The sequence below is a fragment of the Sceloporus undulatus genome, chromosome 2, assembly GCF_019175285.1.
Source record: "Sceloporus undulatus isolate JIND9_A2432 ecotype Alabama chromosome 2, SceUnd_v1.1, whole genome shotgun sequence".
NCBI lineage: Eukaryota > Metazoa > Chordata > Lepidosauria > Squamata > Phrynosomatidae > Sceloporus > Sceloporus undulatus.
Window position 1 is genome coordinate 61,356,633 of NC_056523.1, and position 13,444 is coordinate 61,370,076.

At 43.2% G+C, this 13,444-nt stretch overlaps 1 protein-coding gene across 1 annotated transcript in view; it reads left to right on the forward strand.

Moving 5' to 3' along the window:
• Positions 1 to 13,444, forward strand: part of FGD3 (FYVE, RhoGEF and PH domain containing 3) — a 122,357-nt gene that overhangs the window by 946 nt on the left and 107,967 nt on the right. The gene's annotated exons all lie outside the window — the stretch shown is intronic.

A 13,444-nucleotide genomic window follows, 5' to 3' on the forward strand; every position in this document is an offset into this window, starting at 1 on the left:
CTAGAGGACATTAATTTAATTTATAGCAATTGAATTTTTACTGCCACTTGATTTATTCGTGGTTTAACTCTTGTGTGCTAAGTAAAATCTGAGGACTACTCTTATATCATACATAGCACCCCAGTGAACAGAACGGCTAGTCGTTTTTGTATGCCAATTCCAACCAGAAATTGCTATTTTCAAAAAAGAAATTGGAGATACTGATCTCCCCAGGGCTATCGACACGATCGCTCCCAAGCTCCTTGCCATTCCGCTTCAAACCGTAAGCCATGGTATACACCAGAGCTTAGGATATGAAGCGGCTTGGACAAGACTAGAGCACAGTGGCGGAAGACTTGACTCTTATCTGACAGAACTCGCCATAGGAACTTTCTTTGGTCCTATCGGGAGGCAATACGTGCAGCGAAGAGATCCTTCCTCTCTACACGTATTGCATCTGCAGAGTCTCATCCACGCAGAGCTGTTTAGGGTGGTGAGGGAGCTGACGCAGGTATCCCTGCGCCAAATCCTTTACTTAACCCAACGATGGCCTGCTGCCGACGCATTTAATAACTTCTTTGTAGATAAAATCTCTCAGATAAGAGCCAACTTAGACGCCAATATTTCAACAGAAACTATAGGCAAGGTGTCCCGAGGACTCCGTCGATGAAGTTATTCTGGATCAGCTGCAATCTGTGAGTACTGTGACGTGGACAAGCTCCTTGGTAGGGTGAGGAGGGAAACAACTTGCCCTCTCGACCCCTTGCCCCATCATGGCTGGCGTCCGGGGGGGATGCATTAGGAGTTTCCTTATGGATATCATCAATGTGTCCTTCAGGAAGGACATTTCCACCTTGTTTGAAGGAAGCGGCTGTTAAGACACTTCTGAAAAAAAACTTCCCTTGACCCCCTGGATATGAATAATTACAGGCCAGTCTCTTTACTACCATTTTTGAGCAAGGTGATCGAGAGGGCGGTTTGCTCTCAACTCCAAGCTTGCTTGGATGAAACCGATTATCTAGACCCATTTCAAACTGGCTTCAGGACAGGCTTTGGGTTGAGACTGCCATGGTTGCCTTGACCGACGATTTGCGTTTGAGCATCGACAGGGGTAGTGTGACCTGTTGGTGCTCCTAGACCTCTCAGTGGCTTTCGACACAATAGATCATGGCATCCTCGGACCGCCTGACTGGGTTAGGTATCGGAGGCACTGCATTGCAGTGGTTCGGCCTTCCTCTCGGGCAGGTCCCAGAGGGTGCTGTCGGGGACAGCTGCTCCGTAAAAAGGGAGCTCACCTGTGGGGTTACCACAGGGTGCTATACTGTCCCCGATGTTATTTAACACCTATATGAAGCCGCTGTGTGAGATGATTCGGAGTTATGGAGCTGGTGTTATCAGTACGCTGGATGACACCCAGATCTATTTCTCCATGTCTCGTTCGTCGGCCTCAAATTCTGATGGCATCTCTTCTCTCAATGAATGTCTTCGGGCAGTAGTAATGGGCTGGATGAGGAAAAAACAGATTGAAACTGATGCGGACAAGACGGAGGTGCTCACGGTAGCAGCCCCTAAACCAAGAATCGGGTTGCAATCCCCCGTTCTGGATGGGGGTCACACTCTCCTCCAGTGACTGTGTTCGCCGTCTGGGGGTGCTCCTTGACTCGTCGCTCCTGAGACAAATCAGGTAAATGCGACAGTCAGGAGCGCCTGTTATCAGCTTCGGCTGATACGCCAACTGCGCCCTTTTTGGAAGCAAGGATCTCGAGACTATTGTACACGCTGGTAACCTCACGTCTAGATTTCTGTAATGCGCTCTACATGGGGCTACCCTTTTGCTGATTCGGAAACTGCAATTAGTGCAGAATTGGCGGCCAGGTAGTGTCAGGAACATCGAAGAGGGACCATATTACTCCGGTATTAAAGTCCCTCCACTGGCTGCCCATTAGTTTCCGGGCCCAGTACAAGGTGTTGGTTATCACCTTTAAAGCCCTAAATGGCTTGGGTCCAAACTATCTCAGGGACCACCTCCTCCCATATTCCTCCCGCACATTCCGGTCCTCTGGGAGGAATTTGCTGCAGCTCAAGATACAGGCTTTCGGCTACTCCCCAGAGGGGTTTTCTGTTGTCGCCCGCTGATTATGGAACGACCTGCCGGACGAGATCCATCAACTGACATCTTTATGACAGCTTTAAAAAGGCTGTCAAGACGGATCACTTCTGCAGCCTTTCCTGGATAGATAATCCCAGCCTCAGGAACCCTCTTCTCATGAGAGTCCCTAAGGTTCTCTCTGGAAATTTGAGTGGAATGCTGCACAGTTTGCCTTGTTGTTTTTGTCTGTTTTGTATGGTGTGTATGCGTTATGTTGTTTTTAATTTGTTGGTTTTAATAATAATTGATTTAATACTTTTTAAGGGGGAGGGAAGTAGATTTTGATATAATTGTTATTGTATTTTTTATTGTTAGCCACCCCGATGACCTCAAAGGGGCGGGATATAAATAAATTATTAATTATTATTATTATTATTATTATTATTATTATTATTAATATTTGAAGTGGAAATAGTCAAAGAGGTTATTCATGGTTGCTAGGTAAATGTGACATTAATAGAGGTGGGGTCTATTAAAAATGGTCTGTCCCCAGAGACCTTTATGGCAGTGGTGTTCAAACATTTCACCTTTGGGACGCTCCCTTTACATCTACATGCAGACAATGCATCCCTTTTCCACTTGATGTAGTATATGAATAAAAATATTCTGTTTTATTAGTGTTGTGCCATTTTCATTTGCATATTATATTATTCATGCTTTACTATTTTATAAGGAGGAAATAACATTTTCCAAATAAGAACAATTTTAAGTAAATTCAGTATTGCATCCAAGTCTCGTGGCCCACTTGAGCAACTTTCTCCCCCCTTCCCGGGTCTTGCCTCATGTTTGAGAACCACTGACTTATGAATTTGAAGTATTCTTGAATGCTTTGGGGATTTTCCAGCTGACAGGGTGCGGCCAACTCTATCAAGGCCTTGGGCTCACTACGGAATGGAGAGGTGGAAAGGACTATGAATACAAATCACTCTCTAAGTGCCCATTGCAGTGTAGGGATCCTGCAATTCATCTTCGTTTCAGAAAACCTACAGGCATAAAGAAAGCTGGACAACAGCTAGGGACATTATCAGACCAGGGGGAAAGGGGGAGGAAGAAAAAGACATAATCCCGGCTAAATGTGCGATTGCATGGAAGATTTTCAGATGACGTCACGCTTATCCAGGATTTATCCCGGTAAGAACCGGAATGCTGCCAGCAACAAAACTATTCATGGAGAAACCCATGAATGGCTTCCAATAGCAACAAATGAAAGCATGATGTGAGAGTGCAAAAGTTAATCGCACTTCATTCATGTATTGTAGAAGCAGCAAGGGATACCCAGAAAGCATTGCGGGAGCAATCTGTTCTCCTTGCCAGGTTTGGTTTTGCAGTGGATTTCAGTCTTTTTTGAGGTATGGGGCCAACACTTGTGTATTAATTGATTAAAAACAATGTGGTGAAGGAAAAAATTTTATTTTGTTGTCTTTTTTTCTGTGCGGGATGCAAACATGATTTCACAGACGTGCACCAAAATGCTGCATGTATGAAACAATCAATTCCAGTGTACTAACGATTCATTATGGATGTTGAGAATACAATCACGCTATTATATGGTACTGTCACAAATAACATGATTGCATGACTGAGAAAATACCAGCGCTTGTACCCCTACTTTTTGTGTTAGCTTTCCATCTCGCGATTATTGCTGAACTGGCCCTGGTATGAAAATCTCCCTGGCTGCAGCTGGTGTAGGTAGGGTTGCCATAGGTCCGGACAAATGTAGTAGGACAAATTTTCAAATGTAGGACACCAATTTTTTGTGTCCTGCATTGGAATAGGAGTCCCGGACCTGGGCCCTGCCCTCGCTGCTGGTGACGGGGGCGGGGGGCTAAGGGGGGGAGGAATATCCTCCCGGGAGGCTTGCCCTCCCGGCTTCGCCCCGCCCTTGCTGCTGTGGCGACGGGGCGGGGCTAAGGCCGGGAGGGAATACTCCTCCAGGGGGCTTTCCCCAGGCTGGGCCTGCCCTCGCTGCTGTGGTGACGGGGGCGGGGGCTAAGGCGGGGGGGAATCTCCCCGGGAGGCTGCCCTCCCGGCCTTCGCCCCGCCCTTGCTGCTGTGGCGACCAGGGGCGGGGCTAAGGCCGGGAGGGGATACTCCTCCCAAGGAGGTTTCCCAGGCCGGGCCTGCCCTCCTCTGTGTGGTGATGGGGGGGCTAAGGCAGGGAGGGAATACTCCCCTCAGCCCAGGGGTGGGCGAAATCCAGGGGGCGGGCCCAAAACCGGGGCGGGACCATGTGGCCCCGCCCAAAAACTGGGAAAGTCCCGCCCACCAGCGGGATTATGGCAACCCTAGTGTAGGTCTCAGAGAAATATGATTGGAAATCAAGACTGTTTGTGTGCCTACTATGTAGCACGTGAGGCAGGCCCTACTACTACAACTTACTATCCAAGTAGGCTTGTATTGTGAGCTTTCATCCAGTATGATTATTTCAAATGGTGTGGAGCATTTGGATGTCGGCCCAGAGAGATAAGTATGCAACCCATGGACTATCTGCTTGAAAAAATTGCTAGGTACTTTGAGGAGAACGTTCTTTGTATTTGCTTTTGAACTTGATCACACCTTACTACAGAGCTAAGGAGGAAAACTGACCATCAGGTCAATTTTCATCGATCAGTTCCAGTTGCTCAGGCTAGAGATGCGGACAAGATATCTGAAGCACTTTCAATCCACTACCTTGTACAGTAGTGACCCTTGCTCCTTTGGCTGATAAAATATAGCAGGACTTGATTAATTGGGCAGGTCCAGGGTGTGGTGAATGCTCAGTATTTCAGGGGGAGTTCAGTTGTGGTGGTGCACCTAACCTGAAGAAAGACCCCCTGGACTCAGGATCCCTGGTAGTTGGATCCTGACTACTTGTGGGAACGCCTACTTCATTACAATCCACCCCACCCCACTTCGTCCTCGGGGAATCTGCTACACTAAGAGACTAGACTTTCAAGGTGACCAGAGGACTTCTCAGCTGTTTAGGCTGGATGGCCTGCCGGATGAGATCGCATGTTACCACTTGGAAGCCATTAAAAAGGCTTAAGCTGGATTGCTTCCAGCAGGTCTTCCAAGGGTTAGATCCATTGATTGCCTCCCCTATATGATACCTGTATTGTTCCGATATCAAAAATGATGATACCATCCCCATCCCCATTCTTGCGCTAATCTTCCCAAATGTTAGTGTTTCCCATTGGACAGTTTAAATGTGGATGTTTATCTCTTTTTATGGGTGATCCTATTTTTTGATTGGGGGAGGTTGGGTTTTGGGGTTTTTTAATTGAATTTTAACTGTTGGTGTTTTAATGACTTTGGAATCCGTTTTGATTCCTTTGGGAAAAAGCGGAATACAAATTATTATATTATTATATTTTGATTATACTACTGCCCTATTACAATACCCCTTTTGGTTAAGGTAGGGGAAATTAGCACTTTAGGAGGAAAACTGATCTTGGACATTTTAGTCTATTTCAGCCAAGTTGCACCTGCGACCCTACCTGGACCGGGGGCTAGAAGCATGGTAATGCACTGGAACCTCCATTTGATTTCTGCAACCGCTTACATGAGCTACCCTTGTGCCAAATTCAGAAACTTCATAGTCCAAAATATGGCAGCGGTCTTGTTGCTGGGAAATCCAAATTCAACTATAGTCTGTTCTAAAATGCTCCTGGACAATTATGTTTTGGGCACAGTTAAGGTGGGTAACTTAAGTCCTACATGGTTGGATCCAGGTTACTTGCGGGGCCTCTCCCTACGACCCACCGACTCTCAGATCCTCAAGGTGATCTACCCCAGCCCAGAGCCAGATAGCTACAGCTCCAGAGGACTTCCTCGTCACTCCAATTGTATGACCACCCAGACACCCTAAAAGCAGTCAAAAAGGTCTCTCCGTGGGCCTTACCAGACGGACCCCCAAGAGGATAGCCCACGCCTAACCAAAACGCCCCCACGCTTATTAGAATGGCGAAAAACGATTTATTTAATAATGGTGGGAGGGCCCCCTAGGGACATGAATTTGTGTCTTGACTATATGTTGAACCTGCTCGATCTGTAGGGAGAGGTGGGAATATAAATAATCTTATTATTAGGCTTTAGTTGCTCTGATTTATTACCTACTTGGGGAAAGCAGGGGAAGAGAATCCTGTTTGTTTTTCTAATCTTCAGCAGCTTTTTAATCATTGATCATGGTATCTTTTGGACTGGATCTATGGAATGGGAGTAGGAAGGCACTATTCTGCAATGGTCTATTCTTATGAAGGCTGGTTCATGGAGAGCTTGGGATTCTAGGCCAAGGGTTCTCTTTTCCCATCTGTTCAATAATTAATTAAGCTGTTGGATGAAATAGGAGATTCGGGGCAGGATGCTGTCAATATGTTGAAACTATTTCTCCTTGTCATGGAAAATTGGGGCTATGCAGTTGGACAGTACCTGGATGCTGCAATGACTGGATGGGGCCAAAACTGAAGCTGAATCCCAATAGATGGGCTCTGTGGACTGACAGCTCGTGTTCCAGGTTTGTTAACTGCCGGATGGGGATGCAGACCGACAGAGAGTGAAACAGCTTGGGAGACTCTTCGATCCACCTGTAACTGTGCCCACAGGGTCCATGCCTGCCTACCCCATTAAAAATAAGTAAGCCTTTCCCCGACAAAGTATTGGTCGTGTTCCACAGTAGGGGGTGAGGCTCATCTCGTTTAAGGCCCAGTAAAGACCGGTGCAAAGAGGGCCAGGGAGCAGAGCATCTGCCACATGGACCCTTTGGCCAGGTGCCATCTGGTGTGCGCCTTCATGGTGTGTGCATATGGTTGTCATGTGGCGCGCACTGCACGATGTTCGTTCCATGTGCGCATGCCTGGCACTCCGTGGCAGAAAAAGAAACCCGTCAGGAGGGGTCTTTTTGCCTCGTGGAGTGCATGTTTGTTGCTGCAGCCTCCATGGGGCAAAAGGGGTGCATTTGCCACCCCTTTCGCCCTGTATCCCCACTAGCCTCCCAATTTCCCACGTATATAGTTTATGTGTGTCTGCCTTGAAGAAGCTGTGCTTTACCTAGTGCGAATGCGCACCTTAACTGCTGATTGGCTACACATAGAGTAATGCCGGTCTGAGGAATTGCACTGGTGTACCATACATTTTAATACTACAAAATATACAATAAGAGTAGTATTTATTTATAGCCTTCCAAAGAAGCAAAGTGGAACAGCAAAAAACAACATAAGAAATACAGTAAAAGCCCAGAGCCCCCCCTCTCCCCCAATAAAAAAGGTCAATTAACCCTTAAAAAAATTAAACAACAAGAAATAAAACATTCCACCAAATAGTAAAAGAAAAACATTTCGGGCAGATTGGTGAAAATGGTCGTCTTATAAGGAGAGGGGGGAGGGCGGGAAGCAATCATAGATAACGATTTCAATATCAGTACGAGGTATGATGTAAGGGAAGGGGGAGGCAAGTCAACAGTCTAGTTAGTTGGAAAGCTTCCGTGGCTGAGACCTCGATATGGGGATATTTCTCCTCTGTGTCGCACCAGTGAGTTCATACACTGTGTTGGGTTGGGAGGGGTCCTCTCAGCTGTCGGACCCACGTTTGGCATTTTTTTGGCATTTTCACAGACTTTGGGCCTCATTACATACCGAAATGGTGACAGTTTAAATATTTTAATATTGAAACCTCTTTACCTATGATGTTAATTGTTTAGTTATTAAATTATTGTATGGTTTTAAAGTTTTTGTTGAATGATTGAAGCACCCTGAGACCATTTTATGTAGGCAGGGTTTAAACAAATAAAAATATGAGTAGCAAATAAACAATGGAAAAATCTAGTACATAAGACTATGGAAAAATTACTAACTGATGCCCAGCAGGATTTTGAACGTGTACTCTTTTAGTCAATGGTTATGGAATTACAAGAGTTAGTTAGTTAGTTAAATTTCCTGAACAGTGGAGAAGTTGTGCAACGACATTATTGAATTGGTTTGATGGGATATGGTAATTATTGGTTATGCAGGTCAGTAGCCTTATGGGAGCCATAAATGATGCGGATGCTTTGTTCCGAAAGGAAAATACATAGAAACTTACCCTTTTATTCTAGTAATGTGTTTATATAATGTTTTAGCTATTAATCAGTCAGAAGTAACCCAAGTTCTACCCAAATAAGCAATTGTCTTATTTGTTATTTAAAGCAGTTTCATTAAGCTTGTGTTCTTATAGGGAGAGAACGAGATTGAGTGTTTGACGCCAACTCTTAATAGTGGGGAATGTTTCAGTACCTGAAGGTTGTGGGCTTTTAATGGAAATCTTTATTCAATAGCTTTAGTGATTATGGAACAATATATCTACAGTGGCCCTCCATATCATGGTTATTTATTCATGGATTCAACATCCACGGTTGAAATATTCTAAAAACGATCATTCTTAAAGCAAATTTGATTTTGCCATCTTTAAAGGATTCCATTTTATGTGCCACGATTTGAGCAACCAAGTTTGGTTCCTAGGGGTCCTGGAACAAAGCCCAGTGGATACCAAGGGCTTTAACAATTCTCTTTTAAATTACTAATGTTTCTGGGTGCTAAAAACCTTAATACCCACCTCCATCGGTTTTTGAAGCTAAACAGGGTCAGCTTGGTTAGTACTTGGATGAGAGCCGCAACGTACCTGTTTTTTAGGGGAAGGCTTGCAAACCATTCGAGTATTCCTTGCTAGGAAAATCATATGAATTCATGAGGTCACGCAAATGAAAGGCAACATGAACACACACACACACACCACACACAAATCTACTCTGGAGGCAATTATATCATTCTACATTCGCTGTTTTGTGCTGCCACAGAATCACAGCTAAGTCCTTTTTACAGTCTTGCTCTGTAATCATAATATCGTATTCCAACTATCTATGATATTGTGAGGCTTGTTGTAGAAAATATTCTTGTGGAACCAATATTGACAATATTCTTTTGGAAGAACTCGTACAGTCTGCAGCCCATTTGGTTCCAAAACTTTTTTACCATCTTGTTATTAGAAAGTAATTCTCTTAGTAGGACACATTGCAGCTTTGGGGACTCTTACTAGATTGCTCAATCGCATTCCAGTGTCGACAAGGTAAGGTCTGGGGAAGCTGGGTGAGCGGTTGAAACAAGAGGTGAAAGGTGCTATTATGTGTCTCACTGAGGCTATTCTTAACTACTATCGGCATGAGAGCAGGCCAGATGATTTTATTTCTTTTTGGAACAAATATTTCGTACCATCTTATCGTAATTAGACTGTAATTAATTTTTTGGCCAGTGGTGTTAAGCCTTACCCGATTTCAGAATAGACTATAATCGCTCCCAATAATGCTATGACAAGGAGCCTATCAATTTAAGTTTTCAGATTAACTTTTATGCATTCGTATTAGAATGTGGAAAAATGTTTTTCTGCATTGCAGTTGCTCAACCACCAGATGCATTTATATAATGGTTGAAAAACTAATACATTTCCAGGAATTACAGCCCCCCTCAAAAATAATTTTATACTATCTTTGAAGTTTAATCTGGCGTAGAAAGAGGCACATATTTTGCATTTTATGTTTCTCTCATGGCCTCATTTTAAAAAGAAATTGTTATTATTGCTGCTGCGTAATTGGAAATTTGGTTAAGGAAGTGAAAGTAATAAGATGTCCTGTTACATTGGTAGTGCCTAGCTCAGTGTGTAGAACAAGAAGTTACTGCATGCCTACCAAGGCGATGTAGGGCAGGGTGCTCAAGTGGAATTATCCCTACCATAATGGAACCCTGTTGGTGAAGGAGCCTCTCTGGACCAGAAAACAGCATGGATCTGCTGGTTGTAATTTCACATGTGATAAAGCAAAAGGCTTATTCTGACAAAGATGGAAAGAAGATCCACCAAATACTGTGACTTAAGAGTTTTAAAGCCTGTTGTATGACTGATTATTTTACTATTTAATCCCTGATAATATTGTAAGTATTCCTTAGAGATAATTTTCACCTACAGAAATGTCATATCATCTGATTTAATGCAACGTAACGTACTAAGCTCCCAGGTGTGTGTTTCATTATTGTAAACCAAATAGCATGAAAACAATGCTTTAGTCTTTTGTGATAGCTAGTTTTTTTCGTGATCTTAGGTTTTTCCGTATTTTCAGTATGCCTGTAGAGAAACTGCTGTGCTAATCGTTACCAGTCTGAGAGAATATTATGTTATGCTGGAGAGTTGATTTGCACACGTGGTTCGTAGCACCTTGACAAATGGGCTTTTGGGAAAACATTTGTTAGGATTCACTTCTGAATGTATTTTGTACTGATTTTCTGCACCGCTTATGCGTTAGATTGTTATTCCCCCACTCTGAAATAATAAAAACCATGCCCAAGAAGTGAGGAAAGTTTGTTCCTTCATAGTGTGAGAGGGGCATACAAATTTGCCATGCGGGCAGCCAGCATTATATTGTTGTTCAGTATTTCTCTTTAACACTGCCAGCAAAGAATGGAAGTGAGGGGTGGGTGGGGATGAAATATTCAAGAAATATTCTTTTTTCTCCGCTTTGTATGAAAATGGAAAAAATGGAGTATAGAATTTTCAATGTAAAAAAAATAGAAGCACAATTTTTTTCTTAAAGATTTAAATTCTGTAAGAGAAAGACTTTGTAAATTGTTAACCTTTTTATTGTTTATTTCATGTAATTCCTGGTTTTGGTTTCTTTCTCACTTCTTTTTAAAAATAAGGTATACGATTGATGACTTTGACTGGGAAAACTATGGGACACCCCCCCCTATTTTATAGCACTATGTTAAAGTTCAGTTTTAATTGACATTTTCTTACCAAACCTAAGCGCATCTTAAGCTCGTGGTTCCTTACAGATGGGGCCTAATGTAAAAATGACTTTTATTCTGTAAAAGATACTCATTGCATTTCTAGACATTTCAGATGTCAGGTAGCCACATGAAATAATGGCACACCTCCTTCACTTGCTTAGCCCAGTCAACAGTTTGTGTAATGCGCTTCAGGCAATAGCCACCCAAATAACACTCTTTTAGTTATAATATAATCTGTTTGAATCATTTGTGTAAGGTAATAGCCTAAATTCCTAAAGGCACTAGAAACTGGAGATTCTACTTAGGATGAAGCATAATTGTCCCTCAGGAAGACTTCACAAATGGCCCGGCAATGACCCAGCAGGAAGTTGAGTGAAAGTGATTGCATGAACCACTTTCACTCGCAAACACCATGAACCACTTCAGTGACTGAGAGCATGAGTGAAAGTGATAACGCAATAACTTTCACTGAAAGCGGGCTGAAAAGTGCTTTCAGACATATTCCATCTTTTGTAATATGGAAAACTGTATTCATGACGGCTGGTGGTTTTAGCCTGCTTTCAGTGAAAGGGATTTGGCTATCACTTTCATGGGTAGGAAGAATGGGGGAGACAATCCCATTCCCCGTGTGAAAATCTCTGCCGATCTGGAGTTAGGCAGAATCGCTGTGCTTAGTATTGGATGGGAGAGACTGACAGAGTGCCCGGTTCAATAAATTTCAGACACCCCCTCTACAGCATGTATGACATGATTTGATTTAAATAATAATTAAATTAGTTAAAATATTTTAAATATGTGCTGTAATATCATTAATAGTATTTCATTTAACTGAATTTCTCCTTGAGGCAGGCTTGTACATGGCATTAATGTTGAGAGCCAGGGAGTTATGCACTGAGTTCTGAGACGTTTATCACGTGATGAGACGGAACCTTTGAGTTACCGCACGTATGTTTCCAATCGGGTTCTCAGAACGTTTTAATGTGTTCCATGGTTCCAGGGGGTACAGATCGAATGTGTTCCCAGAGCTGAAACGTGATGAGACGTTCAACAGAGGTGTGCGTTTTTCTCAAAAATGTAGGCTAATTACATTAACTGCCCATATAAACAGCCCCAGTCCACATTAACACAATTTACTAGGTTATTTCAGTTCCAGAAGCTGATGGAAGTGGACATGGAGTCTGATCTTTGTGGTGAGAGGAGAAACACAGGTACAGCTGCCTGTTGTAGTGAGTGTGTTTGTTTTGACAGCTATTTAGAGGGAAGGTTGCCAGACACACCGGTTTTTGTGTTGCTTTGCATACACCCCTAATGAGTTCAAAGCAATTGTAATGTACAGTAAGTTCAGAACATATTTTGGGATACATTCCTAATTCATTAGAGTGTAGGAATATGTTCAATGTAACAGTCCCTATTTAATGGCAGAAAATGGAACTACATATATTTTAATCATGTGCAAAAGACTTGAAATCCTAATGTTAGTAAGGTAGTCACTCTTGTTTGTTATGTACTGATGCATTTTTTGTTCTTTGAGACAAGCAATCACTGATATTGTACTTGTAGGTTTTGCATTTCAGAGCTTTGTAGGTTAGGATTAGTGAGATGCAAAACTTCTTATTTGCACAATTGCTTTATTTTGTACAAGCAAATTAATTACTTGTTCAAGAGTTCCAAACGAGTGCTTGATCTGATCCTAGTAAGTCTCAGATTCCAACGTTTGAGTCTTTGTTCTAGAAGGACCTGAACCATATAAAGGGCTAATTCACTCAAAAATTGGGTTTCATAAATCACTCTAGAGAGACAGAGGCTTGAATGTTGCTTTGCTGCATTAAATGTATTGGTGGTAGATTATTATCAAACTTCAACATGCAGTCCATACTCCAAAACAGTCATGGTGAACCTTTTCTGGGCCATGTGCCCAAACTAAAACATCTGGGAGGAGGAGCAATGGGTGCACGCCTGTGGCTCCTTCTCCCAAGCACCCCTTTCTTGGCTTCCAGCTGTGTCAGAGAGGCAGCTGGAAGCCAGGAGAAGGCAGGGAGGAGGAGCCAGAGGTGCGCACCTGTGGCTCCTTCTCCCCAGTGCCATTTTCCAGCTTCTAGCTGTCTCCAAGAGGCAGCTGAAGACCTGGAAATGGCAGGCAGGAGGAGCAATGGGTGCATGCATGCCTGTTTTGGCAAAATGGTGTCATGTGCCACCCATGGCACGTATGCCATAGGTTCACCATCATGGCTCTAAATAAGTGTGCAAATGACTCTTCAGAGTCTTGGCATTTGTGACATATTGGTTTTATACTGTTCCCCTCTTGTTTTTAGAAACAAGCATTCACTGATGTGGCTACTGGATCACTTGGCCAAGGACTTGGTGCTGCATGTGGTATGGCCTACAATGGGAAATACTTTGACAGAGCCAGGTAACTTTCTTGAATACCTTTTGCTTTTTAAAATTGGGGAAAATGTTAAAGAAATGAAGTTTAGCTGAAGTTAAAGAAATGAAGTGTAGCTGTCTGGATCAATGGAGCCCTGGTGGCGCAGTG